This window comes from Podarcis gaigeae (genome assembly GCF_964106915.1).
Source record: "Podarcis gaigeae genome assembly, chromosome: 3".
In the NCBI taxonomy this organism is placed as follows: domain Eukaryota; kingdom Metazoa; phylum Chordata; class Lepidosauria; order Squamata; family Lacertidae; genus Podarcis; species Podarcis gaigeae.
Genome location: NC_139680.1, coordinates 32,534,906 through 32,547,728, shown reverse-complemented (window position 1 = coordinate 32,547,728; position 12,823 = coordinate 32,534,906). Strand labels below are relative to the sequence as shown.

The 12,823-nt window shown below is 43.6% G+C and overlaps 1 protein-coding gene across 1 annotated transcript in view; it reads right to left on the bottom strand.

Moving 5' to 3' along the window:
* Positions 1 to 11,717, bottom strand: part of FAM83B (family with sequence similarity 83 member B) — a 44,765-nt gene extending 33,048 nt beyond the window's left edge. Inside the window, exon 1 of the mRNA XM_083730094.1 lies at positions 11,545 to 11,717. The gene's annotated coding sequence lies outside the window, so the exon portion shown is untranslated. The remainder of the gene's footprint in view (positions 1 to 11,544) is intronic.
* Between the last annotated feature and the right edge of the window lie 1,106 nt (positions 11,718 to 12,823).

Below are 12,823 nucleotides of genomic sequence, written 5' to 3'. Positions count from 1 at the left end.
CCATGATATTCCCTGTGAAGTCCCTCAGGGTTATTGCTGGTCCCTAAACATTAGACATAGACAGGGCCATCCAGGACATTTTGCCATTTGACACCACCAATAAAAGAAGATCAGAGAGCTGCAGGTGACATGCTCCTCAGTCACCACATCTGCTGCTTGAGGTGACTGACTCATCTTGCCTTATGGGCTGGATTTAAGAGCACCTGAATGTATACGTCTCTGTGATTTTATACATAATTGGCTGTTTTTTAAACAACAACAACACATATTACTGTTGTTGAATGTCATGAACAGTGAGAAGGAAAACCTTCTCTGAGAGCCAGTGTGGTGTAGTGGTTAAGAGCGGTAGTCTCGTAATCTGGGGAACCAGGTTCGGGTCTCCGCTCCTCCACATGCAGCTGCTGGGTGACCTTGGGCTAGTCACACTTCTTTGAAGTCTCTCAGCCCCACTCACCTCTTAGAGTGTTTGTTGTGGGGGAAGAAGGGAAAGGAGAATGTTAGCCGCTTTGAGACTCCTTAAAGGGAGTGAAAGGCGGGATATCAAATCCAAACTCTTCTTCTTCTTCTTCAATGGTTGCAGCTCTACACACATTTATCTGCGAGCAATTCACATTGAACTCAACAGAACTTCTACATACATTTGCACAGAATAGCATTGTAAAAACCCATCCTTGCCTTCTCCTTTTCAAACACTTTCCACCTCTCATGCCTCCTGTACACAGTTTATAGAAAGGAGATACAACTTATCACTGCTCCCTAGAACGTGCCCTTGAGTTTACTACATTCCTCTTTCTTTTCCCATGCTGATCTAATCCATTTTCTGCTTGCCTCCACAACAACCCTGCATCTCGTCCATGACTAATTAGCAGAGAAACGCTTAAGAACTGCTTTTCTCCCACACCTTGTATCAGACACTGAATCAGCAAGGTGGTTATAGGTATCCACCCTGATTGCTCTCGAAAGCAGCAACATATATCTGTAGCGATATCAAAACTTGTTCATTAAGTCTTGCATTACAAGCAAAAGCCGCTCAGGAAGAGATACCAGTTAGGGTTAAATGTAAAACCTACATTCGTTGCTAATCTTTTATAGAGTTTAAGAAATTGTCTACATTCGTGTGATTTGCCTTTGCAGCAGGGAGAGGAAGTTCTGTTGAACAAGTGCCAACAAGGCAACTTTGTTGGCTACAACTATCTATCTATCTATCTATCTATCTATCTATCTATCTATCTATCTGTCTATCTATCTATCATCTATCTATCTATCATCTCTCACTCCACACATACCCACACCCACCCCTTATGATGACAATACACTTGATATATTAATTGCTGAGAAAAAGAAATGCATAGAAAATAACACCGTGCTACATTTGTTACTAAACATATACAAATCGCTGATAACACTGCTCTCTTTTGATTTATTTCCTGTATAAATCTTGTATATACCTTTTGCTCAAGTTAGTGTACATGGTTCAGCCTCTCCCCCATTTTATCCTCACAACAGTCCTGTGAGGTCCATTTGGCTGAGCTTTTAAATCCTTCTGCTAATGATCTGGCACATTAGTAAATGCATACCTTGGCCATTGGGCATTATCTGATTGGCTAGTCTTGTGCACCCATTGAGAATGAGATCCAGTGCTTGTGGAAGACCAATTAGCTTTGGTAATTTAACAGAGCTGCCATCTTTCAGTGGAATACCAAGATACAGTGGTACCTCGGGTTAAGAACTTAATTTGTTCTGGAGGTCCGTTCTTAACCTGGAACTGTTCTTAATCTGAGGTACCACTTTAATGGGGCCTCCCACTGCTGCCATGCCGCCGCCACACAGTTTCTGTTCTCATCCTGAAGCAAAGTTCTTAACCCAAGGTACTATTTCTGGGTTAGCGGAGTCTGTAACCTGAAGCGTCTGTAACCCGAGGTACCACTGTACATGCAGGACACTCTCAAGATAGCACTTCCTTCTGCCAACATACAAGTAGCCAAGAAGGAGAGCTCAAGTCGAATAGTCACTGCAGCAACCACTGGCTTAGAACATTTCCTCTGGGAAACACCCATGGGACCCAAGAGCAAGCTTTGACTGATTCTAATACTAGGAACTCTTTTGCATATATATAACTCAAACTATAATCTTCGTATTCCCATATTGAAAGGCCCCAGCAGAATTCCCTTATGAATCATTCTCTTATGAACCCTCTTGCCCTGAAAGCATTTTCTTAATGGCCATCACTTTCCTCCCTTCTGAGATACACGCAGCCTGCAGTCAAAGCCTAGCCAACCCCTACTCCTGTAGAGAATCTCTATACCACTTGATCAAAGGGTCACTCCAAGAAGGGCACAAATAAAACTGTAAAGAAATTCCACAAACCAATAAAAAGCAAATATCCAATAATATTTGTGTCTGGGTAGACTTGCCGGAACAAAAATAAATAAAAAAGAGAGTGTTCAAAAGGCACCTAAAACAATATAGCCAGGATTTCTGGCTGATTTAAATTGGTAGGGAGTTCCAGAACATAGCAATAGATTCCTCAGAAATAGACCTTATGTGGGGTACTTGCAGAAGTGCAAGTTCTGCAGGTCGAAGAAACCAAATTGGCACATGCGTGGCAAATTGAGTGCTTAAATACTAAAGACCCTCTTCTATAAGAGATGGGGTAAAGGTATTTTTTATTAATATGCATTGACTGGTTAGAATGATCTGATGACATTGTATTGTATATGACAATTGCTTTTTTTTTTTTTACTTATTACTATAATTATACAGGTTTAATCAACTGTTTGTTCATTCAGCTTTTGAAATTTATTATTATTTGCTTTTAGCCTTTATTTTGTTTGACATCTTGGGTGGGCTAGGTTCAGAATGGCAGTTTATGAAGATAACTCACCCAGGGAAAAGCTTTAGCTGTAGATTTAAGATCTGCATCCCAATTAACCGGAGAGACTAGCAACAAGCTAAGACTTCAGCACTTTCAATTACAGAAGTGCTGGTTTCTGTAAAGGCCACACAAGAAGAGCCATCTCTCTTCTCCCCAAGCCAAATTTGATGGAGTTTAATGATTTTCTCTCTCTTCCGTCTTGCTTTTGTTTTGTTTTTTTACAAAGCTGGGAAGCTGGGAAATATTTTTGACTTTAACATGAAACTCTTCTAAAGTCTCTTCTAGCAATAAATCCCAAAAGCAAATGAAGATATTTATTCCTCAAAGCCAATGTCAGCACATATTTTACACTAATGTCATCTTAAAATGTATTTAGTATTGGGTACTTAATTTCACTGTTGATATATTAAATCAGGCATCCCCAAACTTGGCCCTTCAGATGTTTTTTGGGACTACAACTCCCATCATCCCTAGCTAACAAGACCAGTGGTCAGGGATGATGGGAATTGTAGTCGCAAAACATCTGGAGGGCCAAGTTTGGGGATGCCGGTATTAAATAGTGCCTTTCTTTAAAGGCATGTGCAACAACTTTTTAATTGTTACATCAGGAGTTCTTACATGTAAGACAAACTGTTTCATTCTTTCAGGATCTTCAAAGGATTTGTAATACATAACTAGAAATGAAAAAAAATAATAATAATTCAGTTAATTGGTTAAAAACCAGCCTTTCTGGGCCATAAAACTGGCCACAGGTGCCCTGCTCACCATTACAACCCAGTAGCTTTGAGAGGTGAAGTACAAGAGAGTGGGCCTTTTCAGTAATGGCCCCATCCTTGTGGAATTCTATTGTGTGGCTCCTTCTTTGATTATCTTCCAATGGACCTGGTATACCTGGCTGTTCCAAGTTGCTTCTAACTGAATAAAACTGGTGCTTTCACTACGGCATTATGTTGCATGGTTAATTGCTTTAACTTTTAACTTTTTTATTATTTAAATTACCCTGAGAGTACCTTTGGCTCTGAAAGACAGCACAAAGTTATCTTAAATAAACACAGCCTAACATGGCAGGCACTGTAGTATCACATCATCAGTTTTCTCTGGATTAACTTTCAATTTGTTCACCAGCCACAAAATCTCTAACCACAGTGAGACAGTCCTTTTTCAAAAACAAAATACAAAACATGAAATGGAGAGTTTCTTTTGGTCATTATTCCAGTTTTTCACAGATTCCTTGAGGACACTTGTAGATTAGTTGGAATTTACCTTTTCCCCAATCCTGCTCCCACCTACCAACATGTTTATCTATTAATAATCTGGGAATCACAAGTGGGAAGAGTGCTGTTGGACTCAGGTCTTCCCAGCTGGCCTCTCATAGGCATTTGTTTGGCCAATGCGAGAACAGGATGCTAGATTGGATGAACCACTGGCCTGATCCATCAGGCTCTTCTTATGTTCTTGGTCAATGGCGCAATCAACTATAAGAACACTCAGCTCAGTTTAGTACAGATCCATCTACAACCATGAGTAATAATCTGTGCCCCCCCCCCAGGTGCTGCTGGGCTCCAAATCTCATCAGCCTCAGCCAACATGGCCAGTGGGTCAAGGATGATGGGAAGCGAGCTTGGCAACATTTGGCAGGCCACAGGTACCCCACCACTGTCCTTAAGTGTGCATTTGTAGGAGAGAAGAGCTACTAGTAGTCTCTACGATAGAACTAGAACTATTCTGGTTTTCAACATCGTGATATATCACCAGCTAAACATTGCGATATATATCACAATGTCTGAAATATGGATGGAGCTACGTAAAGGCATTGGTTGGCTTCACATTTTTTCTCACATTGTGATTTTTACATAACACACACACACACACGAACATCATGAAACCAATTATCATGATATGGGCTTGAAACCAGATTTGGACAATAATATCGCCCAGCCGAATATCATGATTTGTGATATATTGCCAGGTCCAAAACTCCGAAACCAATAACACCTTATGGACTTCAAACCAGTTTTGGATGATATATCAATATATTGCCCAGCCCTAGACAGAACCTAGTGAGAAAGTGTAGGAAAATAGAATTATTACTTTACCCAGGCTGAAAATTCAGATTTAATACCAGTGTGGTTTTTCAGTGGTTAGAGCCAGTGTAATATAGTGCCTAGACAGACATGCACTAAGTGGAACTAATTTAAATCTCTGCTCAGCCATGAAGCTTGCTAAAGTAATCCTTGGTCAGTTACACACATTCAAGACTATCCTACTTGACAGGTGAAAATGCCACTCTTATCTTGGGGGAAAGTTGTGCTATAAGTTTGAGAAGTAAATGTTTCTTACACAGAATACAGTTCTAGCAAACTTAAATTTCACCTCACTTTGATTTGGTATAGACTCTATAGAGACCATTACTGACATCAAACAGATCCTTCAAAACATCAGCTTATCTATTAGCAATTGAATACACAAATGTTTTAGCCTATGAACAGATCAGTGCAAACTGATGGCTGTATTTTGTGCCTCACACCCCAGAATAAGCGATGTGCACAGAATACAAAAAGCAAGCAGATATTAATATAGATGTAAATGAATCTCATTTGTATACGTTTAAGGCAGCAATCCCACACACATTATCTGTTAGGCAGATGTGTTACCCACATTATACTGCATGTGGTTAAAAACTGGGATGTGAAGAAAAATTAATTACATGACAGTTATTAAAATCACTGAATTAAATCCAACAGTTTCCTCATAGATTGGTGTTGGTTATTTGTGGATCATTAACTAAATTAGCTGAAGATTCTACTGCCCAAAACAGTATACAGTACAACAAAAATCCAACAAAATCAAGTTATGCTTAGACCCAATCTACCAGTCATTTCTAAGGCACTCATCAGTACAGGCTCCAGAAGTGTCAATAATGAATGAAATGGAAACTACAGAGCACAGCTGCATTATAAAACAGTTCAATAAAAACATTTGCCACCTCTTTGGGTTCTGGGAGGTGTGTGGAACAGCTGGAAGCAACAGCTCATTAGTGGCCTTAGGCAAGTTACTAGGTCTCAGGCTAGTATTCCATCTGCTTTTCGGGAATAATAATAATTAAACCCACCCACCCACAAATCCTCTATAGAAAATCAAAATGTTAAATTGCAGTGTCTTCTAACTTTTGGCATTGTAGCTGATCCCTGGAAGAAGCTGAACGGAACCAATAAGTACTTTTATAGCTGGATCAATGGTCATAGTAAATAAACTTGGACTTTTTCACAGGGTCAGAGACCAACACCATTGTTTTGATCAGAAAACAAATGTATGCATCCCTGTTAAAACTGATTTACAGCACACCTGTTTTGTTCCAAAACCCACACCTCAGAAAATCCCCTCCTATTCTTCACGAAAGACCAAACAAGAAAAGCAGCAGTTGTAAGTGATCCACGCAGATTAGCACGTTCTCAAATCCCCTTCTGAAACATAATACCCCACCCAATTAGGACATTATGAGTCTTGCTAAAACAATGCTTCATTAAGCAACAATAACTGTTCCAGACACTGTTGCACAAGAATGCCATTAATAACACAACAAATAAATGTCTACTAAGACCTACCCACACCTATGGCACTGTTGAGTTAATTACTATATAACACCAATACTAATGTACCACAACTATTAAGTGTTATTTCATCCCTACTGTCTTTCTTCATAATTTGTTATTTTAAAAAGAGAAAGAGTTCTTTATAATATAGGTCATTAAAAATATCTCTAAAACAAAACAAACAGATTAGTAATATCTGTTTAAAGCAGAGGTTTAACTTTTTGAGTCCATGGCTCCCTTGACCAATTACCTTCTTTCTGCAGCTCCCCTGTGGGGCTCAGGAGCCCAGTTATGTCACCCCTTGAATGCAAAGCTGGCAACCTCTCACCCTTTTTCAGACACCCTCCCTTGTGGAGTGTTCCCTCAGCCTCCTCTCCTCTCCCCTCTCCTTGGGAGTCCTCTGGGCAGCTGCTGCTGCTGCCCCTGGTCTCTGAGCTGCCCCGCCCCTCCCCCCATCCCAAAGAGAGGCTCCTCCTCACGCTGCCCCACAGGGGCCTGGGACTTGTGTGTCCATTCCCAAACAGCAAGGGCTGGCTGGCTGGGCTCCCTTGCCCACTCCCTTGCTTATTCTGAGGCTGCCTCAGCTCCTGGCAACCAGCAACCCCTGACCAGCCCCAGAGGCACCATTTGCCTGGGGGGCATGGAGCCAGGGCTGCTGCAACAAACAGCCATGCAAGCCTTTGGGAGAAAGAGTTGTGAGAGGACATCAGAGGAGGGAGGGAAGGAATGAGGGGCAGAGGCCAGTGTTGCTCGCGGCACCCCAGGGTGCCACGGCACAGTGTTGAAAACCACTGGTTTAAAGCAAGGAAAGGTTGAATCCTGACAAGACAGAAGTACTGTTTTTGGAGGACAGGAGGCGGGCAGATGTGGAGGATTCCCTGGTCCTGAATGGGGCAACTGTGCCCCTGAAGGACCAGGTGCGCAGCCTGGGAGTCATTTTGGACTCACAGCTGTCCATGGAGGCGCAGGTTAACTCTGTGTCCAGGGCAGCTGTCTACCAGCTCCACCTGGTACGCAGGCTAAGACCCTACCTCCCCGCGGACTGTCTCGCCAGAGTGGTGCATGCTCTGGTTATCTCACGCTTGGACTACTGCAACGCGCTCTACGTGGGGCTACCTTTGAAGGTGACCCGGAAACTGCAATTAATCCAGAATGCGGCAGCTAGACTGGTGACTGGGAGTGGCCGCCGGGACCACATAACACCGTTTCTGAGAGATCTGCACTGGCTCCCAGTACGTTTCCGAGCACAATTCAAAGTGTTGGTGCTGACCTTTAAAGCCCTAAACGGCCTCGGTCCTGTATACCTGAAGGAACGTCTCCACCCCCATCGTTCAGTCCGGACACTGAGATCCAGCGCCGAGGGCCTTCTGGCGGTTCCCTCATTGCGAGAAGTGAGGCTACAGGGAACCAGACAGAGGGCCTTCTCGGTAGTGGCGCCCGCCCTGTGGAACGCCCTCCCATCAGATGTCAAAGAGATAAAGAATTACCTGACATTCAGAAGACATCTTAAGGCAGCCCTGTTCAGGGAAGTTTTTAATATGTAATGCTGTACTGTTTTTAACACTGATTGGGAGCCGCCCAGAGTGGCTGGGGAAACTCAGCCAGATGGGCGGGGTATAAATTATTATTATTATTATTATTATTCTATCAAAAACACTGATGCAAAAGATCTACTGCCCTATATTTAAACATATATATTAATACAGTGGTACCTCAGGTTACATACGCTTCAGGTTACAGACTCCGCGAATAGTACCTCGGGTTAAGAACTTTGCTTCAGGATGAGAACAGAAATCGTGCTCCGGCGGTGCAGCAGCAGCAGGAGGCCCCATTAGCTAAAATGGTGCTTCAGGTTAAGAACAGTTTCAGGTTAAGAACAGACCTCTGGAATGAATTAAGTACTTAACCCAAGGTACCACTGTACCATCTACCATTTATACAAAAAGGGAGAACAAATGTGATCAGATTTTTGTTAGGGACAGGTATCCATGTACGTTAAAAGCTTAAAATATTAGGACTTCAGTTCTAAGGAGACTTGCTTGGGAATAAACACAGCAGATACAGAGGGACTTCTTTATAAACATGGACAAGAATGTGCTGTAAATCTCCAATTCTTTAAATGCTTAGTAGGAAGTGGGGCCTACTGAAATCAGTATGACCCACTTCCAAGTAAGCATGCACAACAGGCTACTGCCTGGTGATCAAGCTGCAAAGACCACTTATAGCAGATGGGAACAAAGTCAAAGAAAGCACTGAAATTTAATATGCAACGTTGTTTTATTTGAAGCTTAGGTGTCTAATGGGAATGTATTATTGAATCAAACTGCTCATGGAGAAGTTGCTCAAGGCATTTGAATTTAATGGAGATCACACAAAGATCACTGTCTTAAACATTTTCTCCCCGCTGAAGCCATATTAACTTACCTTTTGAATCAGAGATTTCATCTCATTAATACATATACTTCTTTGATATGAATAATAGAAATTCATTGTTACGGGCTCGATTAGCTACAGGTTAAAAGTGCAAGCAAATATTGTATATGGGAAATATTAAAAGAACCCAGGAGCAAAAAAAGCACAGCGCCTAACACCAGTGGCGTAGCGTGGGGGGTGCAGGGGGGGCCGGCCGCACTGGGTGCAACATCTGGGGGTTAGGGTTAGGGGGCGCAAATCCACGGGTTAGGGGGTGCAAATTACTTGCCTTGCCCCGGGTGCTGACAACCCACGCTACGCCACTGCCTAACACTACCCTAGTTTTTGTGTCTTGTCCAGTGTGGTATAATGTAACAACCAAAAGAGGGTATTTGGGGTACATATTGATGGCCTCCAAACAATTTTTTAAAATTTAAATAAATGAGGCCCTTTTGTATAACCATAACAGCGTCATATTGCCTCTGTTCTCTAGGAGGCACTAGACTTAATTGTACTGGGGTAGAGTCGGGTGGAAAAGAAACAGGATGGAGGTAGAGTTGGGTGTTTCCTGTGGCTGTGTTGTTTTTTGTGTTTGAGAAAAATAACACAGTTCTTGTTTAGCTTCCAGATGACTGTGTCCTCCAAGCATCCATGACATTTGGGACATGTGATTTAAAAGTATGCATGTATATAAATGCCCACGTAAGACATACAGTCGCCTTGAGAAATGGCTTAAAAGTAGGTATGCAAAACATAAGGCACCCTGAGAAAAATAAGTGGACTGCAAGTTTGAATGAACAGTATGCCTCTCATCAGACAGCCTTCGTTTTACATTACTGCTATTTTTCTAAAAACTTTACATTACTGCTATTTTTCTAAAAACTTTAAGGACACCAGCTCCCCCCCCCCGCATTCTAAGCATTCCAATGCTCTACCCATTTGACCTTAAGGGTTTTACTATTGAAGTTAATTTATCCACTATCACGCAATATGAAAATAAATTATTATTATTTATTTCATCTGTATACTGCCCATCATCTGAAGATCCAGGGTGGTTCACAACATAAAAATACAAAACAAGAACACGAAATCCATAATAAAACAAAAACAAACCAATAACACCCTCCCCCCCCCCAAAAAAAATACCCCAACACATTTAAGAGGTCATGCAATGTTAATCAGCCAAAGGCCTGGTTATAGATGAACAAATGATGTGTTGCAAAATTAGATGGCTGTTAGCATGCTAGCAACCAAGTAAAGATTTTTTGGGTTGATTAATTGTGTGGTTTTTAATTATCTAAACCTCAATAAAAGTGCCTTCGTGAGACTATTGATTTAACAGAGGTTGAACTCTGCGACTAATTCTGCTTCTGCTCCTGTCGTGTGGCTGCTGGATGAATTTGATTTTAAGAGAAAAACAAATGCACTGTAATACCAGTTCCTAAGAATTGTAGGTGGGCAGTGTTATTGCGCTCGGGTTGGGCCTGCCTGCTTTCCAAAGAAAAGCACAGTGTTTGGCCACTGTGAGAACAGGATGCTGGACTAGATGGGCTTTTGGCCTGATCCACTGGGCTCTTATTTCTGATGTACAGGCGAGGGTTGCTTTCCACCAGTCCAGTCTTTCTACTAGTACTGATTGAAAGCTAGACTCAGATGCTGAAAGCAAGCTCACCATGTTTGAATGACTTACTCCCAGGTAGCCTTACAACCTGAATGTACACCATAAACCATGTAGGTTTTGCATTTGCCTTCCAGATCAGTTAAACAAAACAAAACAAAAAAGACAAATGTAAGCCTCATAGGTGAAAATAGCCTGGAATTCTTAACCCTGTTCTCTTCCACATGAAACACATCAAATATTACTGCGGCACTTGAAACAGGAATGATTTTTATCTGGTGAGAAGGAGACAATGAGATCGTGCCAACTCTGTCCTTCCCATCATGTGGTAGCTCTTCACCTTATCCTTACTCCTTGGTCTCTCCAACCATGGGTGCCCAGATGATCTTGGACTATAACTCCAATGTTCCCCAGACAATTTAGCCAATGGTCAGGGATGATGGGAGTTGTAGTACACCAACACCTGAGAACTTAAGGTTGAAGAACACAGCCCTAGTCAAAACTTTGTTGCATAGCTCTCTTATTTTCCTGTCCTGCCAAGTCCCTCTACGGTATACAACCGGGTATCCTTTCTTTACAACGCAACGTCCTTCCTTTTTACAAGACCATTAACTCCAGGGCTTGTGCCGCGTCCGTTATGGGCTGGAGTGAGAAAAGCCTCCTTGAAGTCCACGGTTTTATTTTCTCCTCACGTTGGAAGAGCAGGCCCCTCAGCCCTTTTCCCATCCCTTTTTAACTAGGACCTATGAGAATGTCTACACACTTGGGCAAACAAAAAAGCACTAGAAACCGGAGTCAGACCTTTCCCCCCTGTCGACAGAAAGAGGGCGTCAGTGGAGAGGAATGTGAGATGACCAGGCGCGCATCGGCTTCTGTTCAAAAAGAGAGTGGGGGGGGGAAGTGGAGGGGGGGGGGAGAGAGAGACTAGGCTGGTGTTTTGGCAAACTGGAAACTCCCTCCGTTGCCTGCCGTACACCTTCAAGAGAAACTCGCCCAAACTGAGAGGGCGGAGGGGAAGGCTGGAAAAGAAACTCGGGACCACTTACTTTGCTGCGTCCCCGCGCGCTTGGCCGTCCGTCCCCTCGGAAGCTTCGCCTAGCATGGGAATTGGCGCGGAGGCAACTGCGCGCACCGGGGGAAAAGTGGCGAGCTTCAAGTTGCAACACGGCTCCCCTCCTCGCAGGTATTTCCCGTCCTCCTCGCGCTCGCTCTCAGGAGCGTTGTGGGCAGGGATGGGCGTGGAAACCAGTTCCAACATGCTCGAGAAGCGCAAACCCAGCCCTGGCGGCCGCCGCCAAAAAGGAAAGAAAAGAAAAGCAGCAGCAGCAGAAGTGGAGCAAGAGCTTGGTTGAACCCAAAAGACCCAGCCCTTTCCCGAGCAAAGTACATGCCTCCTTTCCATTGTCAGCTCAGCAGCTGCTGCGACTTCAGAGGGGCGGGTGCTGGAAGGGCGCCGAGGGCAAGAAGGTGGCCTCAGAGGAAGTGGGAGACTTCTTAAGGTCTCACCAGGGTAAGGCCCACCGAGGCAGCTGCCTCAGGCTGCGCCCCCCTCCCACAGAGAAGCCAGCTTTCACAAAATTTGGCTTCCGTCCAGTCATTCATCTCATTATTTTTTAAGGCACCACGATGGGTGCCTCCTGCCAGGGTTGCCAAATTTCTGGACGTATGGCTACCCTCCTAGTGCCCCCTTCACTGGAGAAGTTCTAGGTTCTGGCCACCTGCAGGTGCTTCTCCTTGTTTCTCTGGTGAGGGTGGGTGGGCAGGAGGCACCTATAGTGGTGCCAGAGAAGTCCTCTACTGCCTCCCTCCCCAACAACAATTTATTTATACCCCACCCATCTGGCTGGGTTTTCCCAACCACTCTGGGTGGCTCCCAACAGAATATTAAAAACACAACAAACATCAAACATGAAAAACTTCCCTAAACAGGGCTGTCTTCAGATGTCTTCTAAAAGTCAGGTAGTTGTTTATTTCCTTGACATCTGATGGGAGGGTGTTCCACAGGGTGGGTGCCACTACCGAGAAGGCCCTCTGCCTGCTTCCCTGTAACCTTGCTTCTCACATGAAGGGAACCACCAGAAGACCCTCGGAGCTGGACCTCAGTGTCCAGGCAGAAAGATGGGGGTGGAGATGCTCCTTGCTACCATAAGAGAAGCGTCATAAGAGAAGCAAGGAGAAGCTACTATCACTCCTCCTGTGTTGGTGGTGTCTTCACCGCTGGAAGCTGTGCAACCAGTGCTATTTTTCTATATATAAACAAGAGATGCCGGAACTCACCATGAACTCCTACCTTCTTCTCTTATAATGGCTATGGCGCCCACCTGA